This window comes from Mustela putorius, unplaced genomic scaffold (assembly GCF_011764305.1).
Source record: "Mustela putorius furo isolate JIRA1106 unplaced genomic scaffold, ASM1176430v1.1 tig00004068_pilon_pilon_pilon, whole genome shotgun sequence".
NCBI classification, from domain to species: Eukaryota; Metazoa; Chordata; class Mammalia; order Carnivora; family Mustelidae; genus Mustela; species Mustela putorius.
Genome location: NW_025422199.1, coordinates 136,129 through 152,045, shown reverse-complemented (window position 1 = coordinate 152,045; position 15,917 = coordinate 136,129). Strand labels below are relative to the sequence as shown.

At 40.1% G+C, this 15,917-nt stretch overlaps 1 protein-coding gene across 1 annotated transcript in view; it reads left to right on the top strand.

The window, feature by feature from the left end:
- GNL3L (G protein nucleolar 3 like) overlaps positions 1-15,917 on the top strand; it is a 60,121-nt gene that overhangs the window by 1,212 nt on the left and 42,992 nt on the right. The window lies entirely within an intron of this gene.

The following is a 15,917-nucleotide window of genomic DNA, read 5'->3' as shown; positions in this document are numbered from 1 at the left end:
CTCAAAGGTCCGCCTCCCCCTAAACATTCCCCTCAGCTTTCGTTCCCCATCCGTCCGTGGTCCCACACAGGCTAGTCTCTGGGCTCAAACCCCTGATCTGTCTTTCTGTTCCTTTCCCAGGTTTTCCTCTGTCTGCTCGTCCTTCAGTCTCTTTACCAGAAACCTTTCCACAGGTTCCAGAATCTCCCTAGTGGTTGGCTCATAGAGGACTTGTCTTTGATACACTTCACTCCGCTCAGACCAGACCTTATGGTCCTTAATTTGGCTACTCTTTAGCCAAAAGCCTCAGTTTTCAGAATTGTTGCATCTGCCTGGCAGTATCCCAACCTTGGATCAGTCCGACTGTCCGCTTTTTCCATGCCTGTGCAAAGGCAGCTAAACACTGCTGGAGAAAACTATTCAGTCTCACAGATTCGTGCCACTATAGACTCATGGTCCCCAGCATCTATGAGGTCCTCAGTACTGATCTACAGCTCTACTGTGTCCCTTGGCTGCTCTTCCCCCCCCATGCTCCACAGTGGCCCTTTCAAACTTCCCTTCTCCTCAAACCCACAGCTTTTCCATTTGCCCCCAAGCCTCAGCAGATGACCCGACCTCCTATTTCACAGAGTAAACAGAAGTCACTGAAAGTAAATTCTGGACTTCTTGCTATCAAACCTACAGAGTCCTTGCTTCTGCCCATCATCATCTAAACATATTCATGTGGGTCTCTTCCATCGGAAAACATGTAAACAATTGCTGGAAATTCTTCCTCTCCAACTACCACCTTATCCTCTCCATAAGCTTCTCAAAAGACTTGCCTAAACTTAACTCTCTTCATTTTCCCACTTCCCACTTATCTTTCAACCCACTCCAATCTGCCTCCACTACTTGCCTAATAGTGCTCTCTCATCAAGGTCTGCCACAGCCTACCTCACAAAATCTAATACAATCTTTTCAGAGGTTATCCTACTTGACTTCTTGGTAGTATCTGGCACTTGTGACCACTCCTTCCTCCTTAAACCACTTCCATGACACCACACTCACATTTTTCTTCTACTGCCTTGTTCAAATTCCTCTTTACTTTCCAGGCTCCTCCTTGTCCAACCCTTAAATTGTGGTGCTCCTTGGGATTTGGCCTGAGCTCTCTTCTCTCCTCTCTCTGTGCTCTTTCCTTCAATTATTACATTTGCTCCTGTGGCTTCAATTATCATCTCTTTGCTGATGACTCCCAAACTGATACCTCAATTCCAGATATTTCTCCTGACTGACACATTCAACTGGTTATTAGACAGCTCTATCTGAGCACTCCAGAAACACCTAAAACCTCAGTTTTTTGTCACCTCAAGGCATCCTACTCCCAACCTGTTTGTCTTTCTTTGTATATTACTTTTGTGAATGACTCTAGTCAAAGCAGAAACCTGTTATACCCCTGACTCTTCTCTCTCCTCCACGCCCGTGCAATCACCAAATCTTGTCATTTTTACTTCCCAAATATCTTCCAGATTTATTTATGCAGTCTCTTCATCTCTGCTGACACAACCCTAGTCAGCACCATGTCTAAACTGCAATACTGTCATGGTCTCCCCGTTTCAGTCTTGCTCCCTGGAATCCTTTCTCTACACTGTAGGCAGTGTGATCTTTTCAAAAGGTAAACCAACTCCTATCACTGTCCTGTTTAGAAACCTTCAATGATTCCCCACTGGCTCAAAAGGAAGCCTACCTTCTTCAACAAGGAAGATTAAGCCACACCCTTGATGATTTATTTGATGCCTGCCTACCTCTCCAGACTTCATTCTTAAGGCTAAGTTGAAAGTCTTTGACCATTCTTTAGTCTTTCTAGCCTCTGAGTCTTTGTATATGCTGTTGCTTCTGTATAAAATCCCACATTTCCCCAATTCTACTTTATTTGTTCTTCAGATCTCTGCTCATTTGATGAATGTCCTTTTGAGCACATACCATGGGCAATGATGAAATAGTAACTTTTTTGTAGATAATTCACATCTCTCAAATGCTAAAATACCCTACATTGAAAAGTTTTAAATTTGGGATTGAAGTGGTATGATTTAAAAGAAGTACTCTGGCTGCTGTGGATTGGATTGGAGGTGGGCAAGATTAGAAACCTACTGCAATCAGAGATAATGGCAAGTGGACTAACGTGGTGGCTGTGGAGATGGAGAGATGTAGATAGATTTGGGAGATATTTAGAACTGAAAGGGGTTGGTGTGGTGGCTTGAGGAAGGGAGAGAGAAGAAGGCATCTTTGATGCCTTCCATGGATCTGATGTGGGCTAGGTCATTCATTGAGATGAGGAAGACAGAAAGAGGAACAGGTTTTCAGGGGGAAGACCAAGGGTTGAATTCTACACTCCCTTAAGATAATCAAGTGGAGAGGCCGAAGCAGGTAATGGTATATACATCCCAAGGGAGAGGTTTGAGTTTCAGATATAAATCAGAGTTGTCACTATAGAGATGGTATTAAAAGCCACGAGAGAAGAGGTCAGTGTGAAAGAGAAAAGAGAAAGGAGGATAATCCTTGACTGAGCTCCAAGGAACTTCAACTTTAGATATTGGGAAAAGGAGCAGGAGATGGCAAGGAGCCCGAGGAAGAGATAAAGAGATGGGGACATTACTAGGTTGTGTTGGAGATTTTTAAAAAGAGTACTGAGAAGTCAACTAAGTTGAAGGTTGATAAGGGTCCATTGAATATGGCAACTTGGATATTGGAAGTGACCTTGATAGCAGTTTTGATGGAGTGGTAGGGGTGAACACCAGAATGGATGAAGAGGGAATGGCTACACCATTGGTAAGAGTGTAAATTGATACAACCACTCTAGAAGAAGCTGGATGTTTTCTAGTAAAGCTCAGTGATGCACATACTCTATGACCCAGACTTTTTAGGTATATATCCTAGAGCAGTGGTTTTCCCTGTGTGGTCTGGGTTATCTTGGGGGCAGAGGTGGGGGCCAGGGAGCCAAAACCATAATGCTAGTAAGGTGTTATTTGCTTCTTTTACTCTCATTCTCTCAAGATTGTAGAGTGGAGTTTTCTAGATAACACAACATATTGAATTCAGACCAGATATGAGAATCCAGCTGTTCTATTAAGCCATAACATAAAGAGATGTGCAATAAACATAAAACAATGCCACTCTTTTCACTGAACTATTTTTGTTTTGGAAAATAGTTATTTTTCATAAAATATGTTATTTATTTGAAAAGATGGATTTATTGTTGTTATTTAAAATTTAATATAGTGAAACTTTTGTAGTTTTAATTTCTAATGCAGCAAGTCTCAACTGATACTACATTTTGTGAAAGAAAGCTCTTTGAGGTCCTGCAGTGATTTTTTAAAAAAAGGTTATTTATTTATTTGAGAGAGAGACTGTGCAAGTGTGTGGGGAGGAGCAGAGAGAGAAAGAGAAAGAGAGAGGGAGGGAGGGAGAGAGAGAACCTCAAGCAGACTCAGGGCCCATGTATGGGGCCTCAATCTCATGATCATGGATCATGACCTGAGCCAAAATCAAGAGTCAGGTGCTTAACCTACTGAGTCACCCAGGCTCCATCCTCCCCCCACCTTTTAAAAAGATTTATTTATCTTGCAGTGATTTTTTAGAATATAAAGGAAGTCCTGAGATAAAAAAAAATATATATGAGCATTGCTTCCTTAGAGAAATCCTACAAGAAAAGCCTGTATATCACCAAAGCCTGTTAGTGATAGCAAGAAATGGAAATGAGCATGGAATGAATAAATTCAGATATATTTATATGATGGACTAATATAAAGAAATGAAAAATGAATGGACTCTAGCTACACATATCAACATGGATGAAATTAAGAAAACCTAATGCTGATTCAAAAGAGTCATAGAAGAATATGTTTATATAACATGAAAAACATGAAAAATTATGCAATATATGGATACAGTTGTATGTTATAAAACTATACAGAAAAGCAAAGAATGAAAAATGAAAAATTCAGAACAGTGGTTACCTCAGGGAAGAGAAAGAAATGTGACTGGGGAGGGTTACCCAGGGGGTTTTGTCATTGAAAATGATCTGGTTTTCAAGCTAGGTGATGGGTACACAGATATTTATCATTTATTCAAGCTGTCTATATATGTAGATTCTAAAATATATAATGTATATAATGAAAAATAAAATAATTTAACAAACAGTAATAATTGTGTAGAGTGCTGGTGAGAGTGTAGTTTGTTACAGGACCGTCCCTGAGATCAGAGGGAACAGAGCACCACCCTCACCCCCACTGAATTAGAGCTAGGTGTATAGGCAGTTCCACTGAGAAACTTGGCTGTGAATGGGAACAGAGCCCAGACAGATAAGGTGATGGTAGGAGGAGGGTCAAAGAATATTTTTTTAAAAGATAGGAGATACTAGACTGTGCTTGTTTGCTGTTGGGAATGGTCCAGTAGAGAGGGAGAGGATAAAAATGCAGAAGAGAAAGGGAAAGGAGGGGGATCTGAGGCAAAAGGGGGAGAGGTCTTCAGGCCCCTCATTATAGCTCGTAGGTATAAGACAAGAATGAACACAGTTACTGGGAGGTTTAGAGAGATGGCAGTGGGAAGATAAGGGCCTAGTAACCATTCCTGATGTTCTATCGCTCCTATTTTGTCATTGAAGCATGAGGTAAGGCCATTTTCTACAGAAAGAATAAAAATATTAGGCTTTCTTAATAGTGTGGTGGATAGAAATAAACTAATAAATTTAGATAGAAATAAACTACTGTCGTAGTTTAACTATAAACTATGGTCGATAGAAATAAACTACTACTGATAGTTTAGGTATGAGCTGTAAGATTTAGGGCATTTCAGTTCTCTTGCAGAGTAACAAATCCTTAGTACTCTTTGATTTTTCACTGATTGTTAAGCAGGGCCTTAGAAGGGACCTGTGCAAATAAGGGGTCCTGAACCTTCACTGACTTCTGTGTAAATCTGCCTCTGGCCTCTTTGAACTACCTCCTCCTCCAGGAAGCATTCTCTGATTGCCCCAGGCTGGGGTTCTTCCACAGTTTATTACTGCCACTCACAGGACTTTTTCAAGTTTCTCTGAGCTAGTCAGGTTAGTCTTCTTCACTGGATGGAGGGAGCTACAGAGGGGGAGGAGTCAGGACATGTGCACCTTGGCTCAGCAGGCTTCCATCAGTGTCAGCAAGTCTTCGCTGAAGCATGTGTGTGTCATGATGGTCAAATGTGTAGACCTTGAAACCATGCAGACTAGAATTTATTTGTACTTCAAGTGCATGGTCAGGGAAAGATTCATCTTCATCCTTGGCTCCTGAAATACTTTTGCCATTGGACCTGTCTTGGGCTTCACTCCTAGTTCCTCTGTGTGACCTTGGTCAAGTTACTCAACACTCTGAGTCTCAGTTCCCCATCTGTAATAATACCTACTACATCAGAGTTGTAAGGATTCAATGACAAAATCCATGCAATGCATGTACATTTTCTCTGGGACCTAATGCTTAAAAAACACTAGTCCCCGCTATGAGTGGGACTATATTGTGGGTAGAAGATACAGTAGTGAATAACAAAGACCAGGCCTTGCCTTCCTAAGCTCATAGTCTAGTGGGCACCATAGTGCCCAGTGCCAGCCCTGATATATCCAAGAGACTTGTAAGTTGTTGGATCAAGATGACTTTATCTTTGTATCTATTTCTTTCTTATTTTTTACTGTCTCCCCAAGTTCAGCATCACTGTTGGCCACCTCTCAGATACCCCTATCTCTGTCTACATTTTGCTTTCTCTTGTCTCTCTGTTTACATCTCTCTGGTGGTTTCTCGTTCCTGTTTCTCCTATTCTCTTTCCATCTCTCTCCTCTTCTTGCTCCTTTTTTTTTTTTTTTTTTTAATATTGTGTATGTTGAGGATTGCCTTGTCTCTATCCTGTTCTTATCTAACTTATAGTTCTCAGCTTGGTCGGAGTCTCTGTGTTTATAATGCCACATTGCTCTACCTCATCTGTTTCTGAATTTCTGTGTGTTCCAGAACTTCTGTCTTTCCTATTTCTCTTTCAGTTTCCTTTGTCTCCTTGGCCTCTTTACTGTCTGCCTTTCTGTCTCCATTACTCTGTCCCTACTTCTCTCTGGTTGTTTCCCAGTTCTCCTCTTCCTGTTTGTACTGCTGCATTCATCTGTCTCTCTTCCTCACCTATCTTTCTCTATTCTCACCTTTATGTTCCATTCTTTCATCTCCCCTCCTCCCCATAACATACTCTTTGTCTCTGTCTCTCTTACCCCTCTATGTTGGTCTTTTTGCCATTGTTTCCCTATATGACTCTCTCCTCATCTCTCTATCACCCCTTTTCTATCTCTTACCATCTCTCTTATTGGGTTGCTCTCCTCATTTGCCTATCTCTTTTCTCCATCTCTCTGTCCCTATGTGAATTTTATCTGTTTCTGTTTGCATTCTTGTCCCCAGCTTCCCGTTCCTCTGTCTCTCTTCATCACTGACAGAATAGTCAGGAATACTGTCACTGGTGCTAGATTGTTTGGATTCAAATCTTAGTTATGCCTCTGACTTGCTGTGCCTCAGTGTCCTCATCTGTGAAATAGGGTACCTGCTTCATGGCATTACTGTGAGCATTAAATAAACTAACACATGCACAGTTTGTAGGGCCATGCCTCAAACATAACAAACATAACAAATTCTCAAAAAATGTCAACTGCTACATCATCAACCTCTATTCATCTTTATCCCTATCTCTTTCTGTCTTTATCTAATCCAAACATCCCCTTCCCATATACCTGGCTGTTATCATCTCTGTGTTCCTCTCAGTCCTCAACTTTTATGTAGCTGCCTCTCTGACCTCATCTCTCTCTCTCCCTACATTCCTGCCCCATTTGTCCCTTTTTCCACCCTGCCCACTCCATCTCTCTGTCCCCATCCTTACTTATTTATCTCTATTTCTGACTATTTACTCCTACCTGTCAGGCCCTATTTCTTTGTCTCTGTCTCTTTATCTCCTGTTATCATTTCTTTAACTGTTCTTCTCCTCTCAAATCTAATCTTTATTTATATATTTACTCCAAAAAATCTTACTCTTTTTTTCCTCCTCATCTCCTTGTGTTTTTCCCAAGCCTCTCTGGACAGTTTGGATCAGAATTGGTCTGGTAGATAACGTGGAACTATAAAAGGCTTTAGGAGGAAGAAGTAGGCCTGGCAAGAGGCAAGTGGCAGGGTGTGGAATTTCATGGCTCTGCCAAATCCTCCTGAAAGACAAGGCCTTTGAGGTCAAGGTTAGCATAAACCCCTTCAACCCAGCCTCTTGAAAAAAGACAAAGAATGCTGCAGTTATTGGGAGGACTAGGAAGGGGTATTTTTCTGAGTGAAATTCCATCCGGAAGCTGGAATCCAGAGCATTTCCTGTTGTAATGTTTCTTCCAGACTTGGAGAGTCTGAACTTGCCACGTAGCATGTGCACTCCATGCATATACTTCTACAGTGAAACACAGAGATGCGTACAGAATCTCCACCCCCCCCACGCACATTTAGAGACAGAGACTTTTGCAGAGACATAAAGATGTACATAGAATCACGAACCCTCATAGCTGCAGATACTCTGAGACATTGAAAAACACACAGAATGAATCAACACTGGCAGAGATGCAGACATACACAGAGACACTGAGAGACCCATGGAATTACCCCTTCACAGCTCAGGGACACATACAAATAAACACAGAAAAATAGCTACACATAGAATCATTGCTAATTTCGTTTGAAAAATTGTTTTCTTTTGGTCTATTTTCATATAAATAGAAACACACTAGAGCATCATGTGTAAACATACACACTTACAAAAGTGCACACATTCATATACAATCACGAATTTCCAAAGCAACAGAGAATCACACAAATCTTTGCTTTGCTGGAAGTACAAAGGTAGCCAAACTTCCTCTGGCCCCAAATGATAGACATGCTACTCCTTCAGTGCCCCCCTGTCTATGAAGGCACTAGGCAGTCAAGCCAGAAACCTGACTATTAGGAACTTGACAGAAATAACTAGAAAATGTCGATAAACTTTTATTCTTAGAAAAATAAAAAATGACAAAAATGGAATAGCAAGAAGTAAATAACTTGAATAGACCACTAAGTATTAATGAAACTGAAATGGTATGCAAGGACATCATCCCTTTCCCCCCAAATCCAGGCCCAGATAAGTTTACAGGTGTATTGTGCCAGACTCCTAAGGAATAGTTACTTTTCTTTTTATACAAGTTATTCCAGAAAATAGAAAAGGAGAGAAAATAGAAAAGGAGAGAAAGCTGCCCAGCTCATTTTATTAGTTTAGTACAATCTTCAAACTTTGAGTCTAAAACTAGACAGGGATAATAAAAGAAAATTATAGGCTCATTTCAATTATGAATATAGATGCACAGATCCTAAATAAAATATTAGCTAATTGCATTGAACATTATGTTATATAATACATCATATACATTGACCGAGTTTATTCCAAGAATGTAAAGAGAATTCATTCAACCTCAGAAAATCTATCAATGTAGTTTGCCACATTAACAGACTAAAGGAGAATACTCATGTGATTATCTCAATTAATGTAGAATAAGTATGTTACATTCCCACTTATGATTAAAAACAGGGAATAGAAATCAAATTTCTTTTTTTTTTCCTTTAAGTAAACTCTGTGCCCAACTTGGGGCTTGAACTCATGACCCTAAGATCAAGTCACATGGTCTACCAACTGAGACAGCCAGGCACCACAGAAGGCAAATTTAACTTGGTGAAGGTTACATACCAAAACATTACACCATATTTTATACATTTCCTTCAAGACTGCATTTCCTTCAAGACTGAGGATAAGTCTAAATACTGAGGATAAGACTTAGATACTAAGACTAGATACTTACTCTCACCCACTACTGTTTAACATAGAACTGGAAGTCATGGTCAATACTATAATGGGAGCAAAAGAAGTAAGCTGTATAAGGATCAGAAAAGAATAAATAAAACCAATAGATTCAACAGACATATTAGAATTTAAAAAAAAGTTTGTGAGGAGGCCAGGTACCAAACCAACTTATAAAAATCAATAGTATTCCTCCCGCCCCCCATTTTTTATTGAGTATAGTTGATACAAAATGCTACATTAGTTTCAGGTATACATCTTGGTAATTTAACAACTTTATACATTATGCTATGTTCACCACAAGTATAGATAGCTACCCTCTCCCCCATTACATTACTGTAACAATATTACTGACTATATTCCTTTTTCTTCTATATTTTTAAAAATTTTATTAACATATAAGGTATTATTTGCCCCAGGGGTTCAGGTCTGTGAATCGTCAGGCTTACATACTTCACAGCACTCACCATAGCACATACCCTCCCCAATGTCCATAACCCAACCACCCTCTTCTCCCCCCGCACCACCCTGCAACTCTCAGTTAGTATTGTGAGATTAAGAGTCTCTTATGATGTATCCCTCCTCATCCCATCTTGTTTCATTTTTTTCTTCCCCGCCCCCCAAACCCCCCACTTTGCCTCTCAAATTCTTCATATCAGAGAGATCATATGATAGATAATTATCTTTCTCTGATTGACTTATATCACTAAGCTTAATACCCTCTCGTTCCACCATTGCCGCTGCAAATGGCAAGATTTCATTTCTTTTGATGGCTGCGTAGTATTCCATTGTATATCTATACCACATCTTCTTTATCCATTCATCTGTTGATGGACATCTAGGTTCTTTCCATAGTTTGGCTATTGTGGACATGGCTGCTATAAACATTAGGGTGCACATGCCCCTTTGGATCACTACATTTGTATATTTAGGGTAAATGCCCAATAGTGTGATTGCTGGGTCATAGGGTAGCTCTATTTTCAACTTTTTGAGGAACTTCCATGCTATTTTCCAGAGTGGCTAAACCAGCTTGCATTCCCACCAACAGTGTAGGAGGGTTCCCCTTTCTCTGCATCCTCACCAGCATCTGTCATTTCCTGACTTGTTAATTTTAGCCATTCTGACAGGTGTGAGGTGGTATCTCACTGTGGTTTTGGTTTGTACTTCCCTGATGCCAAGCGATGTAGAACAATTTTTCAATGTCTGTTGGCCATCTGGATGTCTTCTTTGCAAAAATATCTGTTCATGTCCTCTGCCCATTTCTTGATTGGATTATTTGTTCTTTGGGTGTTGAGTTTGATAAGTTCTTTATAGATTTTGGATACTAGCCCTTTATTTGATATGTCCATTGCAAATATCTTCTCCCATTCTGTCAGTTGGTTTTTGGTTTTGTTAACTGTTTCCTTTGCTGTGCAAAAGCTTTTGATCTTGATGAAATCCCAATAGTTCATTTTTGCCCTTGCTTCCCTTTCCTTTGGCGACGTATCTAGGAAGAAGTTGCTGCAGCTGAGGTCGAAGAGGTTGCTGCCTGTGTTCTTCTCAAGAATTTGGATGGATTCCTTTCTCACATTGAGTACTTTCATCCATTTTGAGTCTATTTTGGTGTGTGGTATAAGGAAATGGTCCAGTTTCATTCTTCTGCATGTGGCTGTCCAATTTTCCCAACACCATTTGTTGAAGAGACTGTCTTATTTCCATTGGACATTCTTTCCTGCTTTGTCGAAGATTAGTTGACCATAGAGTTGAGGGTCTATTTCTGGGCTCTCTATTCTGTTCCATTGATCTATTTGTCTGTTTTTGTGCCAGTACCATACTGTCTTGATAACGACAGCTTTGTAATAGAGCTTGAAGTCTGGAATTGTGATGCCACCAACTTTGGATTTCTTTTCAACATTCCTCTGGCTATTCAAGGTCTTTTCTGGTTCCAATAAATATTAGGATTATTTGTTCCATTTCTTTGAAAAAGATGGATGGTACTTTGATAGGAATTGCATTAAATGTGTAGATTGCTTTAGGTAGCATAGACATTTTCACAGTATTTGTTCTTCCAATCCATGAGCATGGAACATTTTTCCATTTCTTTGTGTCTTCCTCAATTTTTTTCATGAGTACCTTATAGTTTTCTGAGTACAGATTCTTTGCCTCTTTGGTTAGGTTTATTCCTAGGTATCTTAGGGATTTGAGTGCAATTGTAAATGGGATTGACTCCTTAATTTCTCTTTCTTCTGTCTTGTTGTTGATTTATAGAAATGCAACTGATTTCTGTGCATTGATTTTATATCCTGATACTTTCCTGAATTCCTGTACAAGTTCTAGCAGATTTGGAGTGGAGTCTTTTGGGTTTTCCACATCTAGTATCATATCATCTGCAAAGAGTGATAGTTTGATTTCTTCTTTGCTGATTTGGATGCCTTTAATTTTTAAAAAAGCTTGCTTTATTTATTTATTTATTTATTTATTTGACAGACAAATATTATAAGTAGGCAGAGAGGCAGGCAGGGAGAGAGAGGAGGAAGCAGGCTACCTGCTGAGCAGAGAGCCTGATGCGGGGCCCTATCCCAGGACCCTGGGATCAGGACCTGAACTGAAGGCAGAGGCCTTAACCCACTGAGCCACCCAGGTGCCCCCCTTTAATTTCTTTTTGTTGTCTGATTGCTGAGGCTAGGACTTCTAGTAGTATGTTGAATAGCAGTGGTGATAATGGACATCCCTGCTGTGTTCCTGACCTTAGTGGAAAGGCTCTTAGTTTTTCTCCATTGAGAATGATAATTGCTGTGGGTTTTTCATAGATGGTTTTGATGATATTGAAGTATGTACCTCTATCCCTACACTTTGAAGAGTTTTGATCAAGAAAGGATGCTGTACTTTGTCAAATGCTTTTTCAGCATCTACTTAGAGTATCATATATTTCTCGTTCTTTCTTTTATTAATGTATTGTATCACATTGATTGATTTGTGGATGTTGAACCAACCTTGCAGCCCTGGAATAAATCCCACTTGGTCATGGTGAATAATCCTTTTAATGTACTGTTGGATCCTATTGGCTAGTATTTTGGTGAGAATTTTTGCATCTGTGTTCATCAAGGATATTGGTCTGTAATTCTCCTTTTTGATGGGGTCTTTGTCTGGTTTTGGGATCAAGGTAATGCTGTCCTCATAAAATGAGTTTGGAAGTTTTCCTTCCACTTGTATATTTTGGAACAGTTTCAGGAGAATAGGTATTAATTCTTCTTTAAATGTTTGGTAGAATTCCCCTGGGAAGCTGTCTGGCTCTGGGCTCTTGTTTGTTTGGAGATTTTTTTAAAAAAAGATTTTATTTATTTATTTGACAGACAGAGATCACAAGTAGGCAGAGAGGCAGGCAGGCGGTGGGGGAGGCAGGCTCCCTGCCAAGCAGAGAGCCTGATGCAGGAGCTCAAAACCAGGACCCCCAGATCTTGACCTGAGCTGAAGGCAGAGGCTTTAATCCACTGAGCCACCCAGGCACCCCTAGCTCTCCTCTTTTCATTCATGATTTTATTTCTTTGGGTCCTTTCTCTTCTTTTGGATAAGTCTGGCCAGGGGTTTATCAATCTTATTAATTCTTTCAAAGAACCAGCTCCTAGTTTTGTTGATTTGTTCTACTTTTTTTGTTTGTTTGTTTCTATTTCATTGATTTCTGCTCTGATCGTTATTATTTCTCTTCTCCTGCTGGGTTTAGGCTTTCTTTGCTGTTCTTTCTCCAGGTCCTTTAGGTGTAGGGTTAGGTTGTGTATTTGAGACCTTTCTTGTTTCTTAAGAAAGGCTTGTATCGCTATATATTTTCCTCTCAGGACCGCTTTTGCTGTGTCCTACGGGTTCTGAACCATTGTGTTTTCATTATCATTTGTTTCCATGAATTTTTTCAATTCTTTAATTTCTTGTTGACCTGTTCATTCTTTAGTAGGATGTTCTTTAGCTTCCATGTATTTGGGTTCTTTCCAACTTTCCTCTTGTGATTGAGTTCTAGCTTCAGAGCATTGTGGCCTGAACATATACAGGGAATGATCACAATCTTTTGGTACCAGTTGAGACCTGATTTGTGACTCAGGATGTGATCTATTCTGGAGAATGTTCCATGTGCATTAGAGAAGAATGTGTATTCTGTTGCTTTGGGATGGAATGTTCTGAATACATCTGTGATGTCCATCTGGTCAAGTGTTTCATTTAAGGCCCTTATTTCCGTGTTGATCTTTTGCTTGGATGATCTGTCCTTTTCAGTGAGGGGGGTGTTAACGTCCCCTACTACTATTGTAGTATTGTCAATGTGTTTATTTGATTTTGTTATTAACTGGTTTATATAATTGGCTGCTCCCATGGTAGGGGCATAGATATTTAAACTTGTTAGATCTTCTTGTTGGGCAGACCCTTTGAGTATGATATAGTGTCCTTCCTCATCTCTTATTATAGTCTTTGGCTTAAAATCTAATTGACCTCATATAAGAAGTGCCACCCCACCTGTCTTTTGATGTCCATTAGCATGGTAAATTGTTTTCCACCCTGACTTTACACCTGGAGGTGTCTTTGGGTCTAAAATGAGGTATACTTATAGACAGCATATTGATGGGTTTTGTTTTTTTTATCCATTCTGATACTCTGTGTCTTTTGATTGGGGGCATTTAGCCCATTTACATTCAGGGTAACTATTGAGAGCTATGAATTTAGTGCCATTGTATTGCCTGTAAGGTGACTGTTCCTGTATATTGTCTCTATTCCTTTCTGGTCTACTACCTTTAGGCTCTCTCTTTGCTTAGAGCACCCCTTTCAATATTTCCTGTAGAGCTGTTTACAAATTCTTTTAGTTATTGTTTGTCCTGGAAGCTTTTTATTTTTCCTTCTGTTTTCAATGATAGCCTAGCTGGATCTAGTATTCTTGGCTGCATGTTTTTGTCGTTTAGTCCTCTGAATATATCATGCCAGTTCTTTCTGGTCTGCCAGGTCTCTGTGGATAAGTCCACTGCCAATCTAATATTTTTACCATTGTATGTTACAGACTTCTTGTCCTGGGATGCTTTCAGTATTTTCTCTTTGTCACTAAGACTTGTAAATTTTATTATTAGGTGATGGGGTGTGGATCTATTCTTATTGATTTTGAGGGGGTTCACTGCACCTCCTGGATTTTGATGCTTGTTCCCTTTGCCATGTTAGGGAAATTCTCTACAATAATTCTCTCCAATATACCTTCTGCTCCCCTCTCTCTTTCTTCTTCTTCTGGAATCCCAATTATTCTAATATTGTTTCGTCTTATGGTATCACTTATCTCTCGAATTCTCCTCTCGTGGTCCAGTAGTTGTTTCTCTTTTGCTCAGATTCTTTATTCTCTATCATTTGTTCGTCTATATCATAATTCTCTCTTCTTCCTCATTTATCCTAGCAGTAAGAGCCTCCGTTTTTATTTTTTTATTTTTTAAATTAATTTTTTATTTTTTATAAACATATATTTTTATCCCCAGGGGTACAGGTGTGTGAATCACCAGGTTTACACACTTCCAGAGCCTCCATTTTTAATTTTACCCTATTAATAGCTTTTTTTTTTTTTTTTACTTCAGCTTGGTTAGATTTTAGATGTTAGTTCTTTTATTTCTCCCGACAGGGTTTCTCTAATATCTTCCATGCTTTTTTGAACTCAGCTAGCACGTTGAGAGTTGTCGTTCTGAAGTCTAGATCTGACATATTACCAATGTCCATATTGATTAGGTCCCTAGCATTCAGTACTGCTTCTTGTTCTTTTTTTTTTGTGTGTGGTGATTTATGGTATATATATATTTTTAAAGATTTTATTTATTTATTTGACAGAGAGAAATCACAAGTAGATGGAGAGTCAGGCAGAGAGAGAGAGAGGGAAGCAGGCTCCCTGCTGAGCAGAGAGCCCAATGCGGGACTCGATCCCACGACCCGAGCCGAAGGCAGCGGCCTAACCCACTGAGCCACCCAGGTGCTTGATTTATGGTATATTTTGATCTATTAGAAGAAACTATCCCCCCAAATTTTTAGAAGATAAAAACCGCATATGTATACAAAAAAATAAAGTTAGATACAATGAAGGATAAATATGACTATAATAATGAAGGTTTAAAAAGACTTGTTTTAGAAAGTTATTATTAAGATAAACTAGTTAAAAAACATTAGAAGAGGAAAGAGAAAATTAAAATATTAGAATTAAAAAAAATTTTAAAAAATTTATTAACTTTGCAAGGCTAAAGAATCGTGGGGAGAAAGCCATGAATACTGTGCTTTGCTTTCTCCTCCTCTGGAATTCTGCTGTTCTCCTTGATCAGTGAGCTTGGACTTAGCTGGATGTTCTTGCTGATCTTCTGGGGAGGGGCCTGTTGTAGTGATTCTCAGATGTCTTTGCCTGAGGCAGAATTGTGCTGCCCTTGCCAGCGTCCGGGCTAAGTAATCCACTCGGGTTCATTCTCAGGAGCTTTTGTTCCCTGAATGCTTTCTGATTTCCACAGAGTTCTGGAGGATCGTAATGAAAATGGCAGGCTCCCAATCTCCGGCCTGGAGGAGCTGAGAGCTCAGGACCCCACTCCTCAGTGTGCCCTCAGAGAAAAGCACGCAATCACTCCTGTCTCCCTAGTCTCTGGCCACACTCCGAGCTTACCTGGCATGTGACTGAGCATTTCTGTCTTTGGCACACAGCCCTGTTTGGAGTCTCCAAACCCAGCAGATTCCTTCCTCCAGAGAAGGAAGTTTGGTTTCCCCGGACCTGCCACTTGTGGGGTACCTGCTCAAAGAACAGTGGTCCAACTGTGCCATGGGCCACAGTTTAAGGTAACCCTGAGCTGAGAGCTCACTCCTCAGTTCTGTCTCTGTAGCCAGCTTCCCTGCTCTGATACCTGCAAGCTCTGCTATACTCAGACACTCTGCATCCTTCTGTGGCCCCACAGGGCCTGAGACCACACTGTCCCCTCGAGGGCTCCACCCCCACTTGGCCTCTGGAGAGATGTCCATCAGTGGAGCACTTTTAAAAGTTCAAATTTTGTGCTCCATTGCTCTGATGCTTGCCAGGAGCTGGCCCCTCCTCCTGCAGT